General features: G+C 36.9%; 1 pseudogene; it reads right to left on the bottom strand.

Annotated features, from left to right (window-relative positions):
• Positions 1–9,353: 9,353 nt before the first annotated feature.
• On the bottom strand, positions 9,354–14,492 carry LOC122145428 (annotated as a pseudogene).
• Positions 14,493–15,059: the final 567 nt, after the last annotated feature.

Below are 15,059 nucleotides of genomic sequence, written 5' to 3'. Positions count from 1 at the left end.
AAACAATTAGAGAACATCTTATAGAGTGAAAATGAGGTGTTATGAAGTGCTTTGTGATATTTTCTCCTTGTCTAAGGGCTCCGAACATCCACATCGATTGCTCTGCGCGCCGAACACCGGTGATGGTTTTTCGGCGAGAACGGACAGATAAATACGGAGGGCTATTCGAGATACTGACAAGCTGAACACACATATTTAAACCATTTTACCGGGTGCAGATCAACATTATATAATTGAATGTCTGGCTTCAAGCATCCAGTATTAGTGTGATGGAATTATGTCGTCTGGCCAGGGTCCGATCAGCGAGTCCGTTCCTTTCAAGAAGCCGTTCAAAAGAACGGATCGTTTGGCTTCTTTTTAAATATTTAGGTCAGTTTTAAAGAAGGCAGCTTGGGGGCATCTCAGTTTATCCTGGAAATAATCAAACTGGGAGGAATGATGAGGTGATGACTTTGTAGTCAAATAATTAAAACTCAGATATTCACACACCAATATCTGAGTTTGAGATTATTCGAGAAATATTGATTATTTACCTCATTTGTCATGGGTGGGAATAGATTCCCCATAGGGGTTTTGACAAATCCCCTGCTTAGACAGTGACATCACTACTTTGGATTTACCTTTAGTACAAAGTGTGTGTGCATGGTGTGTGTGTGTGTGTGTTAAAGCTTACGTTGACTTTGTGATTCATACAATACCTACTCACAAATAAACATCAAAAAGGAAGCCGGCTGCAAGATTGTCTGTGCAAAACAGCTTTTTTACTACAAATCACTTCCACACAAGAACATTTATCACACAAGAACATTGTGAAGGATGCTGCAACAACTAATGCACATAGCATCAAGGCAAATATAAAGGGCATTGGCCTGCTCTGGGTGCGCCCCTCCACCCTAATGAGCTGTTCTGTCTCGCGGAGGATCTCCTTTGTGTGCAGCTGTGTGCACAGAAACACCGCATATAGAAAAAAGAACGACAGAAAGAACGGGATCCCCTCCAGCCGCGACTCGGCTCCCCTCGTTCATGTTTATGGAGCACGGTTCAAAAGAATCGGTTCGTTCGCGAACGTCACAACTCTAAGTCAGTATGAAATACCAGAGTCGAAATCACCGACTGCGCAGCGCGTGTCAGGCTCGACGAGCTCACAATAAAAGCATTTTTTCATAGTTTTAAGAGCTTTTTAAAACTAAAAATTACCGCGAATGCACACAATCCACCCCATAGAACAAACCATGAGCTAAATTCAGGTTGTTTTTAAGCTGTTTAATTGTGAAAGAAATCGACTATTTGCCAGCGCGAGACTGTCTAGGGCCATAATACATCGATCTCTCGAGCCCCAGAACGGCCTTCTGGCTTTTCGTCGCAAGAACGAACAAATCAAGTGCAAGATTATTTCAAAAAACATAATAGCTTGGCGAATATAAACGAAAACAGCCACGTGAATATAAACTGTTGAGAAATATAAACTGAAGTGGATCATGACTACTGGATTTGAATATTTAAAGTGACTGCATTTACCAGCTGCTTTCTGTCTTCAATTTTAATATATAATAAACAGAAAATCATTCGTCTTGGCTGTTTTGTGTAGTGTGTATTTTTTTTTATTTCGTATTTGTCCTACAAATTAATCCTTATATTTAATTAAATCGATTACTATTATTTTTTCCTTTATTATTTTTGTCTCTTGGTCAAGAATCTTAAACTATATAAACTAAAACGATGAGTCTATTCATGAAAGTTTTTTAGGGACTACAGCCTTTTCGAAAAGGTGCTTAAACCTTAGAAAAATAAAACTACCTGAATTTAATATTAGTGTTTAATTTTTTAGTTATGACCATTTTTGTTGTCATAAAAACCTTAGTCTTTACAGGTACACAATAACAAGCTGTCAAAAGTAAATATTATGAAAACAATAACTTTTGTAATTTTGTCATCATTATATATTTATGTATTCATAAAACAAAAAACAAAAAAAAATTTAGCAACTCACATAGTAATCTATTCAAATACAACTGCTTAAAAATGTAAGTTGAAATTAAACTCATGATTAAGCATGAAATAAGATACAGAATCAGTAAATTAGATTTTAATGTGGGTATATTATCAGTAAACTAATCATTAAATATTTATAATCATTCAAAAAATATTGGCCCCTTTCATAATGTTGTTCAAAAAGAAGGCCACAATGCTAATGTTGTCCACTCGATGGCGCCACAGGATAGCAAATACTTCAAGATCTGTTCAAAGACTTGAAATGTTTCATTTATGTGCATGAATAAAAAATTCATATACATTCATTCAATCTTTTTGTCATAAACTTTATAATAAAGCCCTAATAAGTAAATTATGCAAAAGCTATCATCTCCTAAATACCATACTTTTTGACGTTATTTTAATGAGTATTGACAACATATTTTCTCAAGTTATCACACCATTCTACTGAAAAAGTGTAGAAGGACACTATATATTAGTTTATCTATTTTCATGTTTGTGCATATAATAGTACGCACATAAGGCCTCATAATGTACTTGACAAAGATACACTTTCATTGTGAAACTGCATCATCTACACAAAGCAAACAGGGGAAAAAAAATAAAAGGCATGACTTTATTTCCCACATTGTTTCAGTTAGCCTTCTGTGCCTCTTTGCCCACAACGCTTCATTGACTAGAATGTGAAATAGCAAACAGGGTAAAAAGATAAAAGTCTTGACTTTATTTGCATCCAGCTACCGTGCACCAGCTAGCCAACTCTATTACAGCTGTTCCACAGCCAAGACTTTTATTAGAATAGAAAATAGCAAGGGTTCAAATACAGAGTTTAATTAATCATTTAATTTCACTTTCTTTATGAATATTGTTCTGTGTATGTGATTTCAAAGTCTTGAGGGGGGTTCGGATTAACCCTTGTTAATAATTGTGCCGTATCCCCTTAAAACCTGAGTGCCAGAAGGGTTACTGTATAATGCATATGCCCGCTGGGCACAGTTTACCTTATGCCACCGGGGTGGCGTTTGCGCTGATGGCTTGAGCCCAGCCATCCGCTGCTTGAGCAGCTATATTTATTATTATTTATTATTATTTTTTATATAAACCTTCCTAGGGGGTTGTTTGTTGAGGCCTTAACATACTCAAAAACCTTGAAAATTGGCACACACATTGGAACCTGCGGCCCGCATCCCAGGACGCCGCAGAGGCTGGGACCCGGTTTTGCGTGGCTCGACTGGCAGGGGCTCTACGGCGCCCCCTGGAACACAGTCAGAAATCTTGAACCATAAGACATCCTTGAACCATAGCTCTGTACACACATACCGTGCATGTATTATATATAAAACGGAGGCTGTTGGAGTCTGAGGTTTTCCACCCATTCTACACAAAAACTTTCGTGCTCTATGTCATAGCCTCCGCCCAACAGGAAGTGAGCTATTCAGGGCTGTTTCAAAAAAGCATGCTCTGGAATTTGATATACTCCTCTGAGGTTTTCCACCCATTCTACACGAAACTCGGTGAACATGATCTCAAGACAATGGGGATGAAAAATTGCCAGGAGATTTTTGATATCTCGAACGGTTTGTCCGTGGCGAGGCGTTGAAATTAGGGTAAAAAATGAGAAACAGGAAATGTCTAGTAACATCCACATACATCGCCTGATTTAGATCAAACTTCACCGGATTGTTCGATGTATGATGCCGATCGCATATATGTGACTATCAGGAGTCAAAGTTATAGCGCCACCAACTGGCAGCAGGAAGTGTGTCATTTTCAAAATGCTTTGAATTCAGCATCTTATTTTTACTTGATTTGCTTCAAACTTCATCAGAACAATTACAAAACATGGTCGATGTAAATCTGTTGTGGGGATATTGATATCTAATATAGTGTTGCCATGGCAACGCTTCAAACTTGAATATTCTATTCTGGTGATTTTGAGGCAGATAAAATGCTCAGAATTACATGAAACTCAAAACACATATCAGTATTAATGATAGCTAGACAATGGAAAAAAGCATATGAAAGGGCGTGGAGGAGGCACTCTATAGCGCCACCTTTTGTCAAAAGTGGGGGGGTTAGTTTTAGCTACAGACACCAAACTCGGTACAAATATTGTTCTTATCAAGACGGACAACTTTCTAATTTACAGTCATCAGCTACGACCAACAGGAAGTCGGCTATTTTGGTTTAAATGTGGATTTTTGGGAAAATATTGCTGTGAATTAATGCATACTACTCAGAGGAAAATTACACTATACACACCAAACTTTGTCTACATGATGACAAAACATTGAGGAACCTAAATTGCAAATGGATTTTGGATAGCTTGAACGGTTTTGCCGTGGTGATTTTTTGAAATAACAGTAAAAAGGGAAACATTACTTGTCTTGTATTTTTAAATTGCAACTTGCAAACACTTCAAAACCATTTTTCATACAGAGTAGAAGTCATTCTGAGGAAATATGACCACTCTCTCTGTGTGAGGGAAGGGACGGGGCTGGCTGTCAGAGAGAGAGAGAGAGAGAGAGAGAGAGAGAGAGAGAGAGTTAACATCTCTTTAATCACCAGAAAAAAAAAAAATCAGTAATTGTGTGTTGTTGTTGTTTTTGTTTTTTTATCATTACAGCTTAAGAAATCTCTTAGGCCTTATCCTTTTGTCATTTTTAGGGACAAAAAAAACTTGTACAATTTGTAAGGCACAGACAACATAATTTTAAATAATTAGGTTAAGAATTATGTTAATTGCAACATAAAAAGATATAAAAACAAAACGTTGACTTAGCTGTAATGCAGGCAAAAATATTTTACAAATGCTTATAAATCAATAAAATCATTAAAAATGCTTTTTCGTTGAGTGCATAATAATTAGGCACATTGATATTCTTATATTTTTTTTCCAAGTACATTTTACCTATTCCAAATCACATCAATCTTAATAAATACTATACATTTGGTATTTAATCATTTATGAGTGATATATAATTGTCCTTGAAGATTGGAAGTGAAAAACTCCTCCTTATATTCAGGAGTGCTGAATTATTAGGCACGTTTTCTTGTCATGCATTGGTCATAGAGCTCATTGTAGCGGTGCCTCGTGTTGAAATAGATTTTTTATACATTATACAGGTTCACACGCACTCCTCTGCAGTGCGTATACAGTATGTGTATGCAGGTCAGAAGCAGCAGCGAGAGCGCGTTATTGTAACGCGAAAGCACATTAAAATGCGCGAGCGCGAATCTATCCGTTCGCACACAGATTTCCTTTTCTTTGTCACAAAAACAGACACGCGTGCTCATATACATGCTGCTCTCGCTCGGAGAGAGCGCGCGCACTTAAAACGCGTCTCATCTGCTCAAACTGTGTCTTGTGAACTCACAACTCTCTCTATGCTCATGAGCTAGATATTCATTCTTTTCGCACCTTTCTATTTCTAACCTTTTTTGTTCACATCCTTTACCGTGTGCAGTATGAACGCTCTGATCCATTAACATGGGCTCGGAAAAAATACGCATTAACAGACAGCGTGTGTGAACTTGGATTTACGGAGGCATAAGTTCTGTTCTCGCGCTCCATTTAGGCGCACTTCATTCTGACTAGTTCAGATAGCAACACCAAACGTGCAGTGTGTAATACCAATCAAAACCACCACTAGATGGAGCTATAGGATTACTTTTAAATAATTGTTGTATAAACGTGTATAGAGTATTTAAATCATTTATAAAAATCTTTCAAAGAAAAGTAATATGTATTTTAAAAAGCTAATGAATTTGACGGCTAATACAGTTTTATATAATCATTTCACAAATGTTTATAGATAATTAAAAGGATTTTTAAAAATGGTTATAGATCATGAAAAGTGTTGGCAACATTTTATAATAAGCTCTCGTTGGTTTACATTAGTTAATGCATTAACTAACATGAACTAACAATGAACAATTTATTTTTCAGATCATTTATTAATTTTTTTTTATGTTAGTTAATCCTATCATTAAAAATATTAATGCTAATGTTATTTCACAGTACATAAACTATCTTAAAATAAAACTGTAAATAAAAAATGTATTAGTAAATAATGTATTAAAATATTTTTAACTAAGCTTTAATTAACATATGTGTGTGTGTTAAATGATATAGTTAAATAATATAAGCTTTAACATTAGTACAAGCTAAGTATTAACAACATATTTTTACTGCATTTGTTTGTGTTAGTAAAAAAAATAATATGTTAATTCATGGTACAGTTACTGATGTACATTAACTATAAATTTTAATTAATAATGTAGTAATCCATTTTGAACATAATATTAACTAAGATTCATAAATGCTATATAAATGATGTACATGTACATGTACATATATATATATATATATATATATATATATATATATATATATATATATATATATTAGTTTGTGTGTGTGTCTTTCATAGTCTGTGTGAGAGAAAGACAGATAGAGAGAGACTCACATTAATAAATGTCATACAGTTGTTGTTAATGTAATTTAATATAATTCATGTTAATAACTGAAACCTTATTGGAAGTGTTACTCAAGTTTTATATATTATGTTGTGTGTGTGTCTCTTGATGGTTTGGATTAACCCTTTCATTGCTGTATCTCTTAGTTCCAATCTGCTAAATCAGGTGTGCCCAATCCTGTTCCTGGAGATCGACTGTCCTGCAAAGTTCAGCTCCAGCTATATTCAGCTACACATACCTTTAATTTTCAAGCGATCCTGAAGACCTTAATTAGTTGCTTCAGGTGGGTTTGATTAGGGTTGGAGCTAAATTTTGCAGGACAGTCGATCGCCATTAACAGGGTTGGACACCCCTGTGCTAGAGGGTTACTGTGTATGTGCCCGCTGGGCACAGTTTTCCTGATGGCACCGGGGTGGCGTTTGCGCTGACGGCTCGGGCCCGCCATCGCTGCTTGCAGCTATATTTATTTTTTGTTTTCATTTTAAATTTAAAGTTTGTTTGTTTTTAGTCTAGTAATTTTGTTGTGTGTTTTTGATAAATGTTGAGAACCACTGCTCTACGTGGCATAACACATTTTTTATGTTTTCTTTTTAGACAGGAATCTGGACAGAGCTTTATAAGATTGAGGACAACCTGAAGCCACTACGGACCGGTCTGAACATGTCCAAAGCACATTATGAGGCAGAACTAAAGATCAGTTCAAAAGGTCCAACAGACTCTAAAGCATCAGTCTGCACAGAAACTGTTGACAATGAGAAGCTGCCCAACATGACACCAGAAATGGAGATTCAGGTATATTATTTTGTGTATTAATCCACATTAGTGCTGTTATACAAGGGACACAGTTAACAGTGTTTGCATGCCACTTCTGCAGGTTCTGCAGTCAGCAGTCTTCACATTTGACCTGAAAGAGAGTCTCTTGTCAAGAATTGAGGAGATGATCGAGGCTAAAGAAAGACCTGTTGTGATGTGAGAGACCGTATGACCCCTTCAACAACTTACCTTTTGGTTATTGTAGTCACTCTACTTAAACTAGATACTTTTAAAGACCTTAAAACCAGTCAGAAGGTTAGATGATGGCACCAGCTTTAGGGTGGGAAACAAAGCATGGACTTCATTTGATTTACTTTATTCTACTGTATTTTCTCTCTGTTCACTCTGGCTCTAGTCATTCAACACTATACAGGAACATATTAGTGTAGCATACAGTCAGTGAGAAAACACGAAAATCATATGTGTTACATTTTTAGGATGGATTTTCAAGGTTTGACCACTGAACTATAATTGTGCAAATTTTTTTGTACATGTCAAGATACTGGTATGTATAAAAGACATGTTTGGTCACCTATGAAAGTATATGATAATACAATATGTTGTTGTTTTTATTTTTTTCAGGCTTGAAATGTTGAGCTTGGTGTGTGTCAGTCACAAAAACAAACACTGTGAACTATGCAAAAATACTGCATAGATTATGACTGAAGCGGAAAATTACGAGATTTAAGATGCTGTTTGTACCTGCATTTTTGCATCTTTATTGTCTGTCAAATCACTGCTCTTTGGTGTGGTAAATACTTAGCAATGTTGTTCTCTTCTGATTTAGTTTTGAGTAAATACCATGCTTTCCAGATGCTGCTTTTTTTTTCTTTTCTCAAACTGGGTCTCATTCACTAACCATGTGTAATGCACAAATTTGTAAGTGAAATCACTGTGAATCAGTCATGAATCAGTCAGAATAAAAAAGTATTCTATATGTACAAAATAATTAGTATCAACCAAAACCATGTGTATGTCACAAAAATCACATTCTGGCATATTGTTCCTCAGGCACACGTTCACTAATCAAAATAATGTGAACACCTGGGAAATGGGCAATAATTTTTTAGCTGTTTTACCACCACTTGCCCTTAATACATCTTCCAAACTTCTTAGAACAGATTCATACAACTTTGGAATAAACTAAAGTTGAATGTGGAACTAGAGTGTTCCTGTGGCTCAGTGGTAGCATTGTATTAAGCATTGTGTTAGCAGCCCAAAAGGTTGTGGGTTTGATTCCCGGGGAACACACATACTGGTAAACAAAAATGTATAGCCTGAATGCACTGTTAGTTGCTGCTAAAATGCGTAAATGTAATATTGCCTCTCAAAACAACTGCCAATTGCTTCAAAACTGTAGAAGTAGCATATCAGTTTGTCACCCTTTTCTCCAAAACTGCCCACAGTGGTTTGATAATATTTAAGTCATATTTATCTGGCCAGGGCAGATGTTGAAGTTGATCTTTATGATCCTAATGTCTAGTTGTTTTGTTTGCACCTTTTTTTCTAAGCATCAGTGTCTGTGATTAGTTATAGATGCTTGTACTGTTGTACCACTGCTGAACACAACTTATACCACATTGATTTACAAACTAGAGAGCACAGACAAAAAAAAAGATGTAGCCTGTACAAATGTTATTAATAATATGACGGTTTTCAAAAGTGTTCATAAATTTAATTTTATCCAAAAATGTGTCAGAACCTTACATTCAAGAAATGCTCTCTAAAATTAACTTTAAACATTAATTTGAACTTTTTAATTTTCAAAAGTGAATCTTAAAGGGTTACTCCATCCCAAAATGAGAATTTTGTCATTAATCACTTACCCCCATGTCGTTTCAAACCCGTAAAAGCTTTGTTCATCTTCGGAACACAATTTAAGATATTTTGGATGAAAACAGGGAGGCTTGAGACTGTCCCATAGACTGCCAAGTAAATAACAGTGTCAAGGTCCAGTAAAGTATGAAAAGACTGGGACAGTCTCAAGCCTCTCTGTTTTCTTTCAAAATATCTTAAATTGTGTTCCGAAGACAAACAAAGCATTTACGGGTTTGGAACAACATGGGGGTAAGTGAATAATTACAAAATTTTCATTTTGGGATGGAGTATCCCTTTAAGAAAAATGTCTATTGTCTCTCTAGATCCTTGAATGGTCATAATGTAAGTAAGAGCGATCAGATCATCACTGGCTTTGAAGAATTGATACCTCCCACTCAGCAGTGACAGTAATATGACACCTGCTGACCACATGTCAATACCTGCAGAGAGATGATGCTTCATTAGTCAGAATTTATTAAGTCTGTAAACATAATATATATGCTTTGAAACATAAGCTAGACAGTTAAATCGATTATGAAATGTACACCACACTGAAGGTGCAGCCACATTTACTGTTACTTGGTGAATTTTTAGGTGAAATCTAGTCATTTCAAAAGGAAACCCCACAAGTGAGAATTGTGTGCAGCCCACGCAGATTTTACTTCTGTTCAAGTTGATCATGTGAATTTGCTGCTTTGACCAACAGAAAGTTACTTGGTTTGAAAGTTACTTCTGCATGCGCAATGCTTCATGCATCACTACACTATTGACAATGCACATATTTAACCTGCAAAATCAAAGTCACATGTGGGATATTACTACTGATATCTCTGTCTTACAACCATGAAACATTATGTTGTCCAATCCTCAAATGATGACATTAGCACTGAATATCAAACAGATTTCCTGATTTGATTTGTGTCCAATTTTGACTTGAGTTTGAGTTGAGTTTTCACTTGATTATTGCTCTAGCAGATTCAGTATGTGATTTTTTTAAAGATTCATTAAAAGAAATTCATAAAACTCATTTGTCTGTGAATCAGACTACACTGGCCATAGTGTTTTCTTTGATGTACATTTATGTTAGAAGTCCTACATCCAGTGGCATTGTACTTTTCCAAGTAGGAAGTTGGAAAGTTTAATGGAACACACCACTGGCGTTAAATCACACCCCAAATAACAAAATAAATAAATAATACAAAATAAAGATAACTTTTGATAGCTTTACCTGTTCCCTGGTTGAGGCACTTAGTCAGGACTTCAGGAGCCCTAAACCCTGGTGTACCAGCCCTCGGAGCCACCTGCTGTTTCCTGTGAAAGACAAAGTTCTTCACTCACTGCACTATTAAATTAATGGTGTAAAGCTAAACATATGAAATAATAGTCTGAAAAACTTTTTTTTTAAATGCAACAGTTTATTGAACTACTAGACAAAATCTTTATTGTGGGGTGCAAAACATATAATGCAATACAATACAATGATGAATGAGAGATGTACAAATAAGTGTTCCTCAAAAGCCTGATGTATCATGTTTGACACTGATATTTTGTCTTGATTTTTTTAAAAATATGGATAATCCACAATGTATAGATAATCAAGTAAACTTCAACTGCTTCAGTCCAGTAAGTGTATCTTGAAATACTACTAACCAAGTTATTCCTATGTTTACTTTAAAAAAAAAAATCAGTAAAGATTGCACAGCTAAAAGTTTACCTAAAAGTGCACCTACAAGTCCTAAAACCCAATTAAAAGTGTACCATGACCTGAAGGTTTTTACAATTATACTAAAAGGACGTTTACTTGCTAAAATGTATAAAATATCAAGTAGAAGATTGTGTAGAACAGCAAAAACCCCTGCATAGTTTTGATAATTTCTAGGCCTTAGAAACTTGCATATCAAGAAGATAAAGTAGGCTTTATAAAATAAAAAATCTATAACTATATGACTTGATTAAAAGCATGTACCTTGACAGGCAGATGTTGCAGACACGGTCACTCATGTAGCAGTTGCAGGTGAGACTCGGCTTGACGGCAGGGGGTTTGGGTTTTTGACTCTCATTGGGGGCTTTCTGTCTCTGATTCAGTGGGGTTCTCATAGGGACTGAATAGTGTTTTGAAGAAACAATCTTGCATGGAATTAATTCCTCTCATTTTGGTTTTGAACGCAGTCCCTGAAATACAATTTGACAGGTGAATAGCTTATTCTATATAGCAGTTATTCAGAAGGTGTCAGATACAAACAGTGTGAAAATAGATGCTTACCTCAACACTGTCAGTGCCAGATTTATGAGTGTTTGTTCCATTTACGTTTCTCTCCTCAAATACAGACCGTGGTGCATTATCAGGTCCCAAGAGTTCCTCTGAGAGGAAGGACATAAGTTTTGACATAAGTTTCCCAAAATGAAACAATATAAGCATGGACATGTAAACTTGGAAGTACAGTATCCCCCTAATTTGACTCATCTATCATCATATTAAAAACTTAATTAATCTATTTTACAAAGAAACCGGTGCAGACACCTTGCTGTGTGTAATGCGTGAAGCAGGGCACAGTCTTTTAGCAGGTGCTTTAGTGCCGGACTGGAGAACAGTGTTTCTGGTGCTGGGTGGTAAAGGCACAAGTTTCTGTTTTCCAAGCGATTCCTCCACCATCTTAGATGACCCGCCACCTTTATGAGCTTTTGATTTCACCACCTCAGCAGTTCAGTTCAGTAGTTCAATCTGTGTATCAGGAGTGCCCTGTGCCAGGCCAAAATCCACTAGAGCATACCTGAGGAAAGTGAGAGATGGAAACCATGCATGCCTCAGTTTGCTTGGATCTATATTGGTGGTTATCAATCTTTTTGATTCCAAGGACCCCCTTGGTTCAAGACAATATTTGAAGACCCTCCTATCCTTCTCCTAAATTGATCATGTACTTCTGTTGTAACATTTGTTGTCTGTTGTAACGTTGTCACGATGTTGAGCTGACATCATGGACCCCCCCCCACCATTGGGTTTTGTACACCTGCTACAGCCCAGATAACCAGTTCCGGTTAGAATCTCGCCTGCCGGAGACTCACCCCTCGGCACGACTCCGTCTGCCGATTCCTTAGGGAGCCACCGCAGAGGGATGAAAGAGCCGCATGTGGCTCGGGACCCACAGGTTGCCGACCCCTGCCCTAAACAAAAGAGAATCAGGTATGTTTAATTATTTTGATAAATAGTTATAAATGGTTATCTAAAAATGTCACTAAACAAGCATTCCCTTGTGAAAAGGAATACAGCATACTTAGCGTACTCAGTGAAACAACATACTGTAAAAGAATATACTTAACCCTGTAAAGCCCACTGTTGCAGAATTACATCACTTTTAACAATTAAAAAAATGGACTGCAAATGTTTTTTTTTTTTTTTTTCTCAAGACCACATTTACATAGTTAATGGGTTCTATTGTTTGTCCTCACAATGCTATTGGATAGAAGAAGTGTTTACAGGTCCGGGTCACCTGGCCATGAACTCACTCTACCTGCAAACTTCACGTTGAGCTCATCTCCTTTTTTTGCATGACTGGATTTGTCAAGATTCGAGTAAGAAAAAATTCATTACATATTTTTTTGTGTGTGTGTGTGTGTGTGTTTATTACAATGTCTAGAACACATACATATTTAGTTATTTTGGAAAACATTAATCAAATTTGATTTAGAGTTTGTTAAGTCTATGTTGTAATTCTACAATGTTGGGCCAGAGTGATAGTCAAAATAGCCTTTACTCCTTACACGTTACATAAGGACACTGCACTTCTCACATGGTCACAAATTTAAATTTAAACTGTTAGATGATTCATTGTAACTAAGTTCTAAATGTGCTTTTCTGTTAAATTTGTACTTAGTTTAGCTTAGACCATAATTAAACACAGGAATAAATTGTATGTGGTATTTGAAACTCCATCATCTAGAGCAGTGGTTCTCAACTCCAGTCCTCAGGACCCACTGCTCTGCACATTTTGTTTGTCTCTCTTATCGCTTCAGACATTTGTTCTATTCAAACGTAAGTGCCCTGAGAAGTGGACATCACAGGATATTCCGCCATGATTCCAGCTCGAAGCGAAGGTAAATGTTCCATTTAAAGTGCCTTGAAGTGTGCGAGACGTGAATTTAAATTGTATTTATTTACTGAGGTATAATATGTCACACTTCTCCTTGTGTGAAATCTATGAATGAATGTTCCAAAGTGACGTAAACTTCAACAGATTTCCCATGCTCAGGGAGTCGGGAGCAATGAACACTGTGTAGAGACCATGTCAATGGGAACAGAGTTCATGCACAGAGCTCACTTCTAACGAGCTGATTATCTGAATCAGGTGTATTAACAAAGAGAGACATACAAAATGTGCAGAGCAGTGGGTCCCGAGGACTGGAATTGAGAACCACTGATCTAGAGCAGTATCTGAAACTCCCTGTATCTTTGTAGTTTTTTGTTTGTTTTTTAACTTCTAAATAATCCTGAGATTGTGTATGAGTGTTGCCCAAGTAACAGTTTATAGCATTGTAACCTTATGTTGAATTGGTAACCTTATGTTTAATTCATTATTTTATTTTACATTTTGTCAATTCATGGGTTATATATATATATATATATATATATATAAAAAAGAAGAAGAAGAAGTTTTGGTTAATTTGTTTAGTAAGATTTTTGTGTATTTTCATATGTCTTATGCAAAGTTTTATACATGATTTTTTAGAAAGATATTTGGTGCGCCTCCCCCTTTAAGGCAGAGCACGCTTGAAAAAAAAAAAGAAAGCCCAAGCAAGAGTGTTGTGTGTCCGGCTGTTCATGCTGTTAGGCCGACGCTTCTGATTAAAAGAAGAAACGTGAATTATCACCATGGTAACCTGTGTTTTATTTATGTATCCACGCTGAAGAGACTGGAGCATGTGCAGACAAAATTTAAGGGTTACCGACTGGCGGCAGCAGTGTTCAAGTTCAAGAGTTTCTGGAAGTTTCTCGGCTGAAGCATTCGATTACAAAGACGCATTTTTTAATGCACGTGAAGGGTACTGGTGAGTGCACAGTGACCAGTCATTAGATTAATTAAAATGGATGCCGTTACTACTCGCTTCATTACAAGTTCAACAGCAGCTGCACAGTGAAAATGTCTACTGACCTACAGCGGAGGGCAGCACGTGCTACGTCCTCTAATGAGAGTGATGGTGATGAAAATGCACCTACAGCGGAGGGCAGAGAGCATGCAACTTCGCACTACAAGATTGCTGCACTTTAAAGTCGATCTACCACCTTGTTTTCATGGAGACGGTAGGGATAAAGACAGTTTTTCTTTATGGAAAGCCCGTTTAGAGCTTGCAGTTAAGGCCTGTGCGGATGCACAAACGCAAGATTTGGCCGCCATTTTGCCTACAAGGTTGAGTGGAGATGCTTTAGCTTACTGGCTCTCCCTGTCTCCTGACATACAACACAACTATGAACTGTTTGTTGCTGCATTAAATGAAGTTTTTGGGAGGAAACAATTTTTGCTGCATTTTCAAACTTTTGTGAACGCCAGACCACGTATGCCCAAAGAACCTTTGGAAGTATTTGCAGCTGAGATCACAAGACTAGTTTTGGAAACATTTCCAAATTATGGTGAGTCCGCCATTGCCATGGAAAGATTTAGACGGTTCGCAGCTGGTCTTGATCCTGTCCTCCAAGCAAAATGTCATGAACATGGTGCTACTAGCCTAAAGGAAGCTTTAGCCATTGCTTGTAAGTGGGAACGGGCACAAGAAGTTCTCAGACTTGCACCTCTTCCCCCTCTGAGTCAAAAGGCCAGCCTGTCACCAAACTCATCTACAACCTTACCCAGTGAATCGCTTTCAGCTATGGCGTCCACAAAGACCACAGCATCTGGGGACATTTCTTCTGAAATCATGACTGCGGTAAAGCAATTGACGGCTGATGTTAAGGCTCTCAGGATGGA

The sequence above is a fragment of the Cyprinus carpio genome, chromosome A6 (assembly GCF_018340385.1).
Source record: "Cyprinus carpio isolate SPL01 chromosome A6, ASM1834038v1, whole genome shotgun sequence".
NCBI classification, from domain to species: Eukaryota; Metazoa; Chordata; class Actinopteri; order Cypriniformes; family Cyprinidae; genus Cyprinus; species Cyprinus carpio.
The sequence above is the reverse complement of the archived record's forward strand: the minus strand, read 5'-3'. Positions and strand labels throughout refer to the sequence as shown.